Raw genomic sequence first — 12387 nt, 5'->3', positions numbered from 1 at the left:
GTGTACTTTATGCATCGAAAAATTTTCATTTATATGTCTGAGAATTATAAAAGGACTAATTAATTTGCATAGGATACACTACAGATGCCCACGATAATGTAATTGCTGTTCAATTGTGAAATATATGAGCTAAAATATGTGACACGTGTAAAATACATATCTTTACGCTTAAATCCGCTTTATTTCGCAATTGTAAAATTTTTGTGTGGTCAATTTTAAAACCGTACCTAGGATGAATTCAGACTGTAGTTCCATAGGCGGCTTTCAGACTTCCAATTAAATTGAGAAAATCTATTCCCGGTCTACCTCGCTGTCTCTTTTTTCAATTAAATTACGCTCTTTCTATCCTTTTTAAACGCATGGAGTATCATAATATACCGAACGAAGAGAATGCCATTGAAATGGCCGCAAAAATTGTTTTCAACGTCAAGTACTCTTGATACTCTTGATAAAAGACTCGATGCTCGAACAAAAAAAATTTTCCGGCTTTTTTTCCGTTTTCTGTACATAATAATCGACAAAATCACATCAAGTTTGCAATGAATATTTAACGAAACAAAATCTTTTTTTACATGAATATTAATAAATATAAGTACATTTTTCTTCCTTACTGATTATGAGGTTTTAAAATTAAAGAAGTAGAAAGACGGTTACATAAATATCAAAAGAGACAGCAGTACAAACAGCTAGCTTGTCGCGCCAAGTGTATTTGTATAATAAATTCTCCCTTCAAAGAAATATATCACGTGTCTTTCCTCGAGCGGAGAATTTCTTGCGAAATAATTTATTATACGCTTTAAAAATGTACATTATATATATATATATATATATATATATATATATATATATGTAGAGTGTTCCTAAATTCGCAATAAATATTTTAATGATAAATTCTTTATAACATTTTAAGATAAAAAGTCTAACACGAAAATGTCAAAGCTATAAAAATTAAGAGGCTATGAAATTTTTGAATATATTCATAATAATTTCACTAGTGTCAAAAGTATTCGATTCATGGAAGCATTTTATCATTAACCATTTTACCATCTCTGAGCACGCGAAACTCTAGCTCTGTCATTCGTGATCTTTAAATTTTTCCCATCTGAAAACTATTATAGTCTCGACATTTTCGTATTAGACTTTTCGTCTTAAAATGTTACAAAGAATTTGTCATTAAAATATTTATCGCAAATTTAGGAACACCCTGTATATATATGTTTCAGAGTAACAAAAGAAAAATGCTGGAGACTTGCACCACTTATTGAAGTAATGTAAATATGAATTCACGATAATAATCCCATCGAGTTGTTGAAATTTCCTAACTATGCGCAGTCCGAAAACCACGACGCGACCCTCGTTGACACAATTACGTATTTCTCGTTGAAACTGGCGGAAACTATTGTCGGAACAATGTTTGATATAATTCAAAGTACGTCGGGTTAACAATTTCACACTGCTGATCTGTTTTATTTACCACATTATAGTTAATATTCATACGAAGAAATTCCCGTGAGAAATCTATATATTTAATGAGAAGGGATCTGGCCGCTAGTCGCACACACATAGAACGTAACGGGGAATCGAATTAGTTTCAGGACGATGAATCCTCGCAAGCGAACCGCGTCCATCAAAGATTAAGAACGATGAATACCGCAAGATATTTTCGCGAAAAGTGCTGTGAGCACGAAATTTCAAAGATTCTCGCGTGCTATTTTCGAAAATATCTTCATCGAGGAGATGGAGACTAACGATAAACGCAACGAACGAGCGATCTTGAATCCCTAGCTTTGGACGGTTCTGCGCTTTCAATCGTGAACGGGAGAAAACGCCGGTCGAACGCACCTGAATGCACGAGAACTACGAGACACGCGTAATTAGCGATAGAAAGGCGGAGATACGCGATTGGCGTATGGAATTATGACGAAAGAGGATGACGTTTTATGCATGCCCGACGACGTGTGTGAAAACGCGCGGTTGCCCCGTTATGTTTTGCAGAAAAGTGATATCGCCAACGAGAGGATCGCAGCTTCGTTAAAGTCGAAAGCAGGGGGGGATGTTGGTGGTGGAGACGCCGTCCGAGGTCAAAAGTATACGCTTGAACAAGACGAGCGCCGGCGTGTGGCAAAGGAAATTAATCAAGCGCCTCTGTGAGCACGCGCGGCGGCTCTCTACACCTGAACCGACTGAAATTGAAATACCGAGGTTGTGGACCACTCGCTTTCTCGCTCGGAATATTATGAGGATTTACCTGGTCGGTCCGAAAGTTGGGAATTCCTCTCGGTTTAACCTGCCAAGTCGATTCGAGGCGCGCGCCTAGCTCTCTGATATACAGCATGATTTATCTGTGTGATAATGTCCAAGTCTCTATCTCCCTCTCTCTCTCTCTCTCTTCATCTCTTTCTCTTTCTCTAGCATCTCCGGATACTGGCCAAACTTCTGGCGTTACGGGGATTACCGAGTTGCCGCGATCTTACATTTCACGTACTCTCTCCTTCTACGAGAACAGGATTAAACGTGTAGCTTGGAATGTTCGTTTTGTATGCATCCGGCCGCGCATCGCAATCATTGTTACGAGATGCAACGCGATCCTATGAGAATACGATGTGCGTCGAATTGTTGAATAATGATACTTGCAGCAAACGCTCAACTTCGAGTGTCTTCGATGTTTCGTATAATGTTGATTGAAAATAATTCATGGTACGATCATAACGCGCCAAAAACCGATGTCTGGCGAAAGGAAAAGCTTTTTCACAAATTGTCGAATAAATTTTAGCGGAAAATCGCGAGCGAGAAGAATTTGTGGTTACTCTGATTTTTCACGAGAAATTATCATTGACTTGGGGCACCTTGTCGCACGTCGACGAGATCTAACGAGCGGTGATTTGGACGTAGCCTAAGCATCGAACGCCATCGCCGGGCGCTGTGAGAGATTGTAAAATAAGTTCGATCTATCGCACCGAAGGACTTAGTTCCGCCTCATTAAGCGACGTGAGCGATAACTCACGTGATTTCGTCGCGAGTTTGGAAGAGATTTTTCGAGCAAGCTAGAAACGGAAATTCTCTCGACGAGATTTTTTTCAAAATCTAAAATCTTGTTGACAATCATTTCTTTCTACGCTATTAAGCAAAATTCATTCTATTACGTTTAAAGGTCAATTTTGATAATGAAATGTCAACGTAAAGGAGATTGTAACATTTATATTAAGATACGTTGTAGAGACACGTACCAATTATTTTTTTAACGATAGTAAGAATTTTAAGATTGGCAGTTTAATGCGAATGCCATTTTAGTCGCTACTACTTTCAACCTGAACAACTATGTAATTTTCATTTTCAGTTTTATATCTCCTCTTTACATACATTTTTTACGTCTTTTTCACAATTGAAACAAAACTTTACAAAAAATTCAAACACACAAGATTCTGTGAATTAATTTAAATTATTATTCAGTACAAAACTTGCAAAATTACACTTTTTAATCTCTTTTAATATTTTTTTCACATTTTAAGTAAAATTATTGTATGCCAGAGATACCTTAATACAACATGGGTTTTATTTTTGCTCTTTATTTTAACTCTTTATTTTTGCCTTTTACAGCCTGTTTGCTCTCTAAGTACGTATTTTTACTTTTGCTCTTTTTCTAAGTTATTATAATACTACGAAATAAAGGAAAAAGGTTGATCCAAAAAGTAGAGCTGAACAAAATTAATGCGCAGGCAACAGTAAAGGATACTTTAGATGGATAAAAACAAGGATAAAAATCTATATAAAAGAGTTGCTGTAGCTTATTATAAAATTTCGAAATCACTTTTTTTTCGCGACAAGAGTGAACAAGTTCCAGAGATTTAAAAAAAGAAGAATAACGAAACAAAGAATAATTGCAATTATCGGAAAATGGAAAATACTCAATATCCCTATACACAATTACATTCTTTATACAATTTTTGAACGAAAAGAAATATCTGAAACGTTAAACAAAAGTTAAGACTCAACTATCCCTCGATATTTAGAATAAAAGAAAATTAGAGAGATTCTCCAGAAATATCCAGAATTGAAAGATTTCTCCCCTACGCCAATCCATCGTACTCACAATAACGCATCATCTCTCATATGGAAACGTCAAGGAGGAAAGATTCTCAATGGGGGGAGGGGGAAGCCGAGCGCTCGAGGGTTCGCGAAATGCTTTTCAACTTCTTTTCCAGCATGCACTTGTCGCGCATGGCACAACCCTCGCGATAGTTATTGTTCAAAGAGCGACAGCGTTCGAAAAGATGCAAAAAGAAAGAGAGAAAGAGAGAAAAAGAGAAAGAGAGAAACGCGAAAGTATGATTACAGGCAGCACATAATGTGCGTATAGGCGTCTGAAAGGTGTCAAAGTGCATCTCGCCAGGTCCAATGGAGCGAATATTTTTAGGAATTCGCGACGGATGCACCACCGGATGCACACCGACTTTCGCTATCCGTTGTGCTTCGCACGCTTCGAACGGAATGCTGTTTGTTTCTTTCTGTCTTTTTTTCTTCCCGTATTCTTTCTGAACGTCCCTCCCTTCTACGTCGGCAAACAAGAATTTACGATCTTGACGAAGCGACATTGGCACGGCACGCCACATCGATGCTCGCGATTTCGCTTCCACCATCGTGTATGTGTGCACGATGGTTAAAAAGCGGCGTTTTCGCACGCCCGGTGAAAGTCATTACGGCTTTAAAACGCGGTCTGCGACGCGCAGAATTTTCATTCCTTTCGTTTCTGTGAAAGGTACGTAATCATTATCAATGTGTGGGTGCGAGGAAGGCATCCGCAGTCGCATCGACATTCATTTCTCGTTTAAAAGAATCACATCTCTCTTTATACAAGAGCTTCCGCAATCATTAAAGCTGCTTCTGATATTGACGTAATGTTTTTACTGATTTTTCGTGTGCCTATCGAAAAGAGCGACAGCGAATTTGAATAGGACGACGCTTCGACAAGCAAACACAAAACGCCCGCAACAACGTTATCATCGATGTTTCTTTCGAAATAGTTTAATTGAAAAATTATTTCTCTCGCGCATTAATATCGAGGAATATTTTAATCAATCATCGCAATCACGCATGCCGTTGGTATGTTTAATTTTCGCGTGAAAAAAACAAAACGAGCAACGGCACTTGAGCATTTTTCAATGTAACAGAACGCAACGAACGAAGCGTACGGCAACTCAAGGATTTCTGGAGAATAATCGACGATGATCACTCATCGCCATCGGAAAACGTAATGCGCATCGACTTTTCCATTTCTGTATTTCCAAGGAAACTCGAAGAAAAATATGAAATGTCTAAAATAGATTTGCGCGCTCGGAAAACGACTTCGCTTTTTACCGTGGGCTACTAACGCAAAGGGAAAGTTGGTCGGACATTATTGGATTCACCTTCTATTCACGGTATACTTTATTCCGAATGCTTATCGCGCGACTGCGTTCTCTAAGTGGCCCATCTGATAAATACAACGCAAAATGACCCCGTCGTCCGCATTGCGGATGTGACGTACTTTTATTCAGCCTTTACGCGTTCCATTCACATTTCTCCTAACGTAGTCGTATTAAACTTTGAAATCATGCCCTACACGCACACGCACATACATTCGAAAAGTCATTTCGTGGATTACGTGGAATTCAACTTCGCCGGGGGTTGCGTGGTAATCGATCCCAGCTTTCCAACGAAGAAAGTCGTCTCATGAGCTAAAGGCTCCGTTGATCCCGGAAGGATAGAGAAAGCCTTTGGTCTTTTGCAGTACCAAAGGCACCACCGATGCCCAACCGGTGTAGAGTAAGTAGATAGGTCTGCCTCGAACGATAGAGCGTCGCGCTAAGAAAGGTAGAGGACGCAGGTAAAGCCAGCCGGTATTTCCCAGGGGATCGCGGGTCTCGGCCTGCATTACGTCCTCTACATCGTCGTCGATACAAGCGGCGTGTCACGTGAGGCTCGTACGTGTGTACGTGTATATATTAACGTTAACGTTAACGTTAACGCCGAGGCTTCGACCTGGAGTGCGAAACCTCGCTAAACCCGTGCGGCCGGCCGACGTTATCCGCAAGACTGAATACTTTATGCGAAAATAATGACGGTCTCTTTCGTAATGTCCTTCTCTCTCTCTTTCTTTCTCTCTCTCTCTCTCTCTCGACTGACCGACCGACATGCAACGGATGCAAATTCAAATGCGCGCACGCCACGCGCCACGTTTTTCTGTGTTGTTGCCACTATACATATCTCCTCTCGTCGATATATATACGGGAGATGTAATTTTTTGTTCGATACCCAACGCGAACGCTTTGCGGATTTCTACGGCCGCAATATTTACCACCGGAACGATATTTATGTCGAATAATCGCGCATTATTTCCAATTTCCGATCGAGGGAGCATAATTGTTCATAAATATTCGACGGATACGGGAATTTTGCAGATATTTGGCTAATAATTGTGTTAAAAATTCCTCCACTTTTCTCGTTTATATTTATCTTTTTTCATTACATTATTCTATTCAAGTGTAAAGCAAAGCGCAAAGTACATTTTCATGCGGAAATCTATGAACATCAAATTTGGCTTTGGCACATTACTACTTCATCGGATTAAACACGTAGTGCGCTTCTATTATCCTACATGCCCTATTCACAGCTACATACATACATCTGCGATACTGATAATATATTGACTTCGTATAGTACGCGAGATGATTTCCGATTAAATCGTTTCGCGCAATCCACGCGAATGCTAAATGTACGCATCAACAATCTGTGGAACATTTGTATCGGCATTGGACGACCTGATTGATGTGAAGAATATTAAATTGAATAAACTTTTCGTTTTAACGACAACATGAGAGAGTTTGTATTGCGATAATATCTCTACTAATTTATATATAAAATTTTGATAAAAAAGTCTTTCTAAATAACGGCCATAATATTTACCGGGACGAGAATTATGTCGAATATAAGTGTCCAAATATAAGTGTCTTAAATCTTTGCATATAATAAATCAAAATTTAGAAAAAAATAATTTAAAATATAACTTACACGTACTTGATGATCTTTATCATAAAATGAAGTTCTTCATCGGTCAATGCACAACAGGATAGTTGATGACGATAATTGATCTGCAATACAAATACAGAATCCAAATTGTAACAGCAATCAAAAGAATCAATGTTTCGAGAAATTGTTATTGCTTGTATCGAATTTTATATTCTCTCATCGGTCAAATAAATTTTATTTAATAGAATAATTTAAACAAAAAACTATTATTTTTATATATAAATTTTTACAAGATTTCATATATAAATATATATATATTTTATATATAAATATTTTATATATAAATATTTTATATATAAAATACATATTTAAAATACGTATATAAAATACATTTATAATATATACATATACATATTTTATATATAAATTTTTACAAGATTTCATATATGCATTAAAGTCTATTTCTAATTCTTCTTTAAATCATTCAAATAAACCAATCAAATATGAATAGATGCATGCGCGTGATTAAAAAAATAATACGCAAATAATAGATTACTCACCCTAGACCTGCTCCTCCTCTCAGGCTTCTCAAAGTTCGTTGATTCACACGCGCGACACTTTGAACAATACTCCCGCACTTGAACACGCGATACTTTGCATGACATTCTCGCACTTTGACGCGCGACACTTTACACGGCATTCCCGAATTGCGTGATCGCATAGCAATATCCCGTTTCGCGCGGAGATCACTTTGAATCGACGAGATAATCAAGCAAGAGTTAAAAGTTATAATTGCGAAATTAGGAGCATGGAAAAACGCGACGAATAATTCGCAACACACTGAAAACCGAGAAAAGTGTGTGTTTTGGGTACTTAGCTTCCCCTTCGGGATAAACCTTCCAGGTACTAAGCCCTCCCACCAACGTCAAGGTGTACCCATTGGGAGGGTTCCAACAAAAACAGACATTATAAAAAAACGAGTAATTTTTCTCCGCAAATATAAAAGAAAAATTACATACACTTTTATAATTAAAATAAATTATATACACTTTTATAATAAAAATTAATTATATACCTAATTAAACACATTATTTAACAACTCTTGTTTATGAGCGCGCAAATATGTTTTGAGGAATAATAACGTGTGCATACGCGCGCATATGAGACTGGAATTAAAATGTAAAACAAAAAGAAAATAATCACTTTTCGATTAGATTAGATCATGAGATTTCGGAGATGAATGCGACAATTTCATTCCACCTAGTTGCAATTGGAAACTTATATAATTTATATGAGAAAAATATGATTAGACTTTTTATTAAAATAGCAATTATAAAAGTATTTTAATCAAAAGCATGTTTCACATAAGAAATCGAAATAAATTATTTGATAACATTTCGGCGACATATATCATTAACATAATCGTGTAAGTTACTTTTTATACTTGGCATCGCGATTCTATGGATCGGTTGAATTGTAAAAATTATTTCAAGTTGACACAACGAATAAGTCAAGTATAGAGCGCAACAGTAAAAAAGGTTCTTCGTTGCCAGGATGATTCGAATAGTTTGCTCGAAGGAGTTTTTATCCTCTTGTAATTAAAGCGATCAGCATAAAGCGCTCCCGGGACTGCATTAATAAAAGTGCTATCTCAAGGAGGCGGTTTCTTATGCTGGTCCGACCAGGCGGCCGCTCTTAGTTATAATTACCTTGTTTGCATCCGAGTCCGTTTGAAGTTCTCATTGTTGCGGGTCAGAGAGGGTCGGCGGAGAAGAGGAGGCGATCAAAGCAAAGTTCACCGCAAAAGTCGCTCTCGTAAGAAAATGCGCGTCCTCCTGTTAGTATAATAAACGCAACATCGCAGAGTTTTCGTTATACACGCCACCTCTGCCCTTCTTTCTTCCGTCTTTTCTGACGAGTAGTAGAATAGATACAAAATTGTGAGCCGAGGGAAAAAGCAGGACGATGTCGGAATACAAAAGCAGACGCCACTATTTTGCGAAAATCACGAAAAATAGTAGATATCATCGGATGTATATGGATGTGTACATATACATATGCGATGATTAAATACATCTGACACTACAGGAGTGCGTGTTATCGGATTTTTAATCCGTTGCCCGCGAAACGCGTTATTCATCAATGTCGCGCATTACGGACAAATTATTTTTTTTTTTTCATACGCGATTCGATCGCGATGACAAACGTGAAATTATTTCGCGTGCACGAAATCGACGAAATCGCGAAACGACGTGAACCGATGTACATCTCGCGTGGCGTCGCGAAGGATCACGAAAGATGTGGTCGGAAACGAGGTATGTATAAGCGTAGCACGGATTGTACCGATGAGGAGGAAAGGAAGGAAAAGTCGGACTCTCCCCATAAAATACGACAATTCCCCGAGAGGTATTAACGTGATCTGTGTAAGCCACGTGAGGCTGGCTGACTGGCTGGCTGGCTGGGTTGCGTTGCAGTGTGCATGCACCACCGAGAGATAAATAATGCAGAACACTCCTAAAGCCGCTGGTTCACGTACGACCAATATGTTCCTCGTGCGGAGCCGCAAACTGGATAGCGCGCAGCTGGAAGAGTGCGCGAGATGCAACACAATTTTAAGGATTTTGCCATCGTTTACTCTCTCTCTCTATTTCTCTCTCTTTTTCTTTCTATCTCCATCCCTCGTTCGCCGAGAATAAAATTTCTGCCTCGCGATGGACGATTTTAACTTTGCAGCCGACGTCGTTTAAGCCGCGATCGATCGATCAACGTCTTATGTACATTTTAACCCGGCTTTCCTGCGCGCGACGACTTCCAATTCGATATTTATCTCTCGACTATCGGCGATTAAATAAGTTTTAGTGACCTTCGCGTCCACAGTTCGTGCAGCTTTAATGGGATTCCCAGAGTGGCGCGGCGATTTCTCCGCAACGAAAATATAACGGATATTAATTGGGTGACAACGGGAGGGGAAGAAAGGGACGAGGCTTGCCGTGAGAAACTTTTGCCCCGGTAGTTGGCGCAACTTTGGCGGTTAAAGTTCCGAGGTGATGAAGGCTCGAGATGTCTACCTATCCATCATCATGAAGACTCTTGGATAGAGCTACTCGTAAGCAAGCAGTCATGTCAAACTCGAGGTTTAACCTTGATTAAAGTTCGTCGCATCGGTACAAAAATTTCATCAATATAACTTTTTTTTTTCGATAAATTTCTAAAAATACGCAGAGATTGCGATAGCTGCGATTAACAAACAAGTATAAAAAAAACTCTCATCACGGAAGACGCGAGTGCCGTCAAAGTTTTAGAATCTACACTCGAATGTATTTAACTTAAGGGACAAAGTTACAAAACTCCAACAGCCGAGTAGCAAGTTGTAGCACTAGGGGTATAATCTAACTTTGTACGGCATGTCAAGATTGTACCATGTATTATTAGGGATATATAGACGGGCTTGCGCTTATTTTATTATTGATAACGCTGGAGCAAGGTGGCAGTAAGCGGGCGCGAGTTCATCATCTCGCGAAAGCGATTCGAGGGGGGGGCGCACAAATCGTGAAATATAGAATAACCACGACGAGAAAATGTTTCGCGCCCGTTCCACGTGTTTGAAGTGCGCACGAAAGGGATAGAAAGGGAGGTTTAAGTACACTAACTATAAGTAACGCGCGATGTATGCAACTCTGACACAAATTTATCCAGACAAGTAGAATATATGATATCAGGTGGTATATACATAGTAAAACTTGCATTATTCCTTTTTGCACGGCTGCCGCGATGCAAAATTGTGCGTGACAGTTTCATGCGTACGGCTTCGCTGTACGTATTTTCATGTGTACACCAAATACCGCATAATTTGCGATACAAACGAAAAACAGTGATTTTACGTGAAAAAATGAATTTAAAACATCAAAAAGGTTTTTTTACACAAAACTTTGTGTTTTCGAAATAAATTAATTTCAAAATCTTGAAAAATAATATTTACACTGTTTTTAATCCAAAATTATAATAATTGTGTCTTATGTCTTTATGAATTTGCTTTCACTGCGATTAATACAGGAATACAAAAGTGCTTATTTATTAAAATAATTTACAATAATTTAAATTTAAAAAAATTGTGCACATGCATAAAAGAATATTCAAATAAAAATAGTATTATTTTCAATTAAAGAATGTTATATATTTTGTATATTTTTTAATAATTGTAAAATAAATTCGATGTACAACAAAATTAGAGACAACTAAACAAGACAAAACGAGCACAATATATTATCATTTTGTAAATTTTGAATCTTTTAATCTCAAAAAACAAAGCTTTGTATAAAAAAAATTTATTTTATTTTTTCATTTATTTAATTTTATTTTTTTCCATATAAAATCATCTTTTGTTGTTTATCATTTACGAGATATGATATATGCGCAAAAATATTAGCATTAAATATTAAATAATATAAAATATAACATTAGCATTATATATTAAAATATAAAACAAGTATATTGAAATATATATAAACATTTCTAGTATAATATTAATAAATAAAAAATTTTCCTATCGTTGTATTTAAAATATAATAATATAATCCTCTACTCAATTATTCTATCTTTAATTATATCGATAGATTTCATCATTCTCTCAGCGAAATTTTGCGGTTGGTGACACAGCATATGTATACATACACACGCACACAGCTACAGTTTTACCAAATCGTTATTGCATTCCGCGAATGTAAGAACCGCTACAAAATATCGGAGCAATTTAAAAGAAAACAGCCGTAAAAGAACGCAAAGTTTTTCGTACGTGTGCAAGGGGAGTTTTAAAGGCGCGCCAAGAATGGCACGGGTAAATGCTCGGGAGTCTAGTGGGAAATAAAGCTTCCGCTCGCGAGCGGGAAAGAAGAGAGTTCCGTAAACGGGAACGCGAATGGAGTAATCTCCACGCGTCCGTGGTTTTATATCCATATCCATATCTCTCCGCGCGCGCAGAGAGCGCGATGTTTTACGAATCACCGCGCGTGCACGCGCTCATACACGCATATACAATACACACGCACACCCCCACATGACCAAACTTGGGCAAACAGCCCGAGAAAATTGCAATTTGCCACGTAGCAGCTGTTGTCGTAAGTGGTCCCATAGCAACAGTGTATTTGCTAAGCAAATGGCCAATCATGCATATCTAAGGAGGGTCGCGTCTGCATCTCATGCATTATAGAGACGGGCTCTTCGCCCAGACGCTCTTACGAGCGCGGTAGCGCCTATTCCCAACATAGATACTAACTTCACGCCTCCTCTAATATTCTATTATCAACGACATCTCACCGCCTGAAGGCCGGATATCCCCCGCGATCCGCCACGAATAGTGACGAAAAATTGACGCTGCGCTGTATC

General features: G+C 38.2%; 2 protein-coding genes across 7 annotated transcripts in view; one reads left to right on the top strand and one right to left on the bottom strand.

Annotated features, from left to right (window-relative positions):
* Window positions 1–7971, bottom strand: part of LOC105250397 — a 236962-nt gene extending 228991 nt beyond the window's left edge. For 2 of the 5 annotated variants that reach the window (XM_025415550.1, XM_025415554.1), the window contains exons 1-2: window positions 7566–7970; window positions 7048–7127 (exon numbers count right to left, since the gene is read on the bottom strand). The gene's annotated coding sequence lies outside the window, so the exon portion shown is untranslated. Of the gene's footprint in view, window positions 1–7047; window positions 7128–7565 lie in introns of all 5 variants that reach the window. The other 3 variants (XM_025415542.1, XM_025415548.1, XM_025415564.1) reach the window with 3 other exon arrangements.
* Window positions 1–12387, top strand: part of LOC105250399 (suppressor of lurcher protein 1) — a 265289-nt gene that overhangs the window by 186207 nt on the left and 66695 nt on the right. The gene's annotated exons all lie outside the window — the stretch shown is intronic.

This window comes from Camponotus floridanus, unplaced genomic scaffold (genome assembly GCF_003227725.1).
Source record: "Camponotus floridanus strain SB8 unplaced genomic scaffold, Cflo_v7.5 scaffold1, whole genome shotgun sequence".
NCBI classification, from domain to species: domain Eukaryota; kingdom Metazoa; phylum Arthropoda; class Insecta; order Hymenoptera; family Formicidae; genus Camponotus; species Camponotus floridanus.
This window is presented reverse-complemented; position numbering and strand designations above follow the sequence as displayed.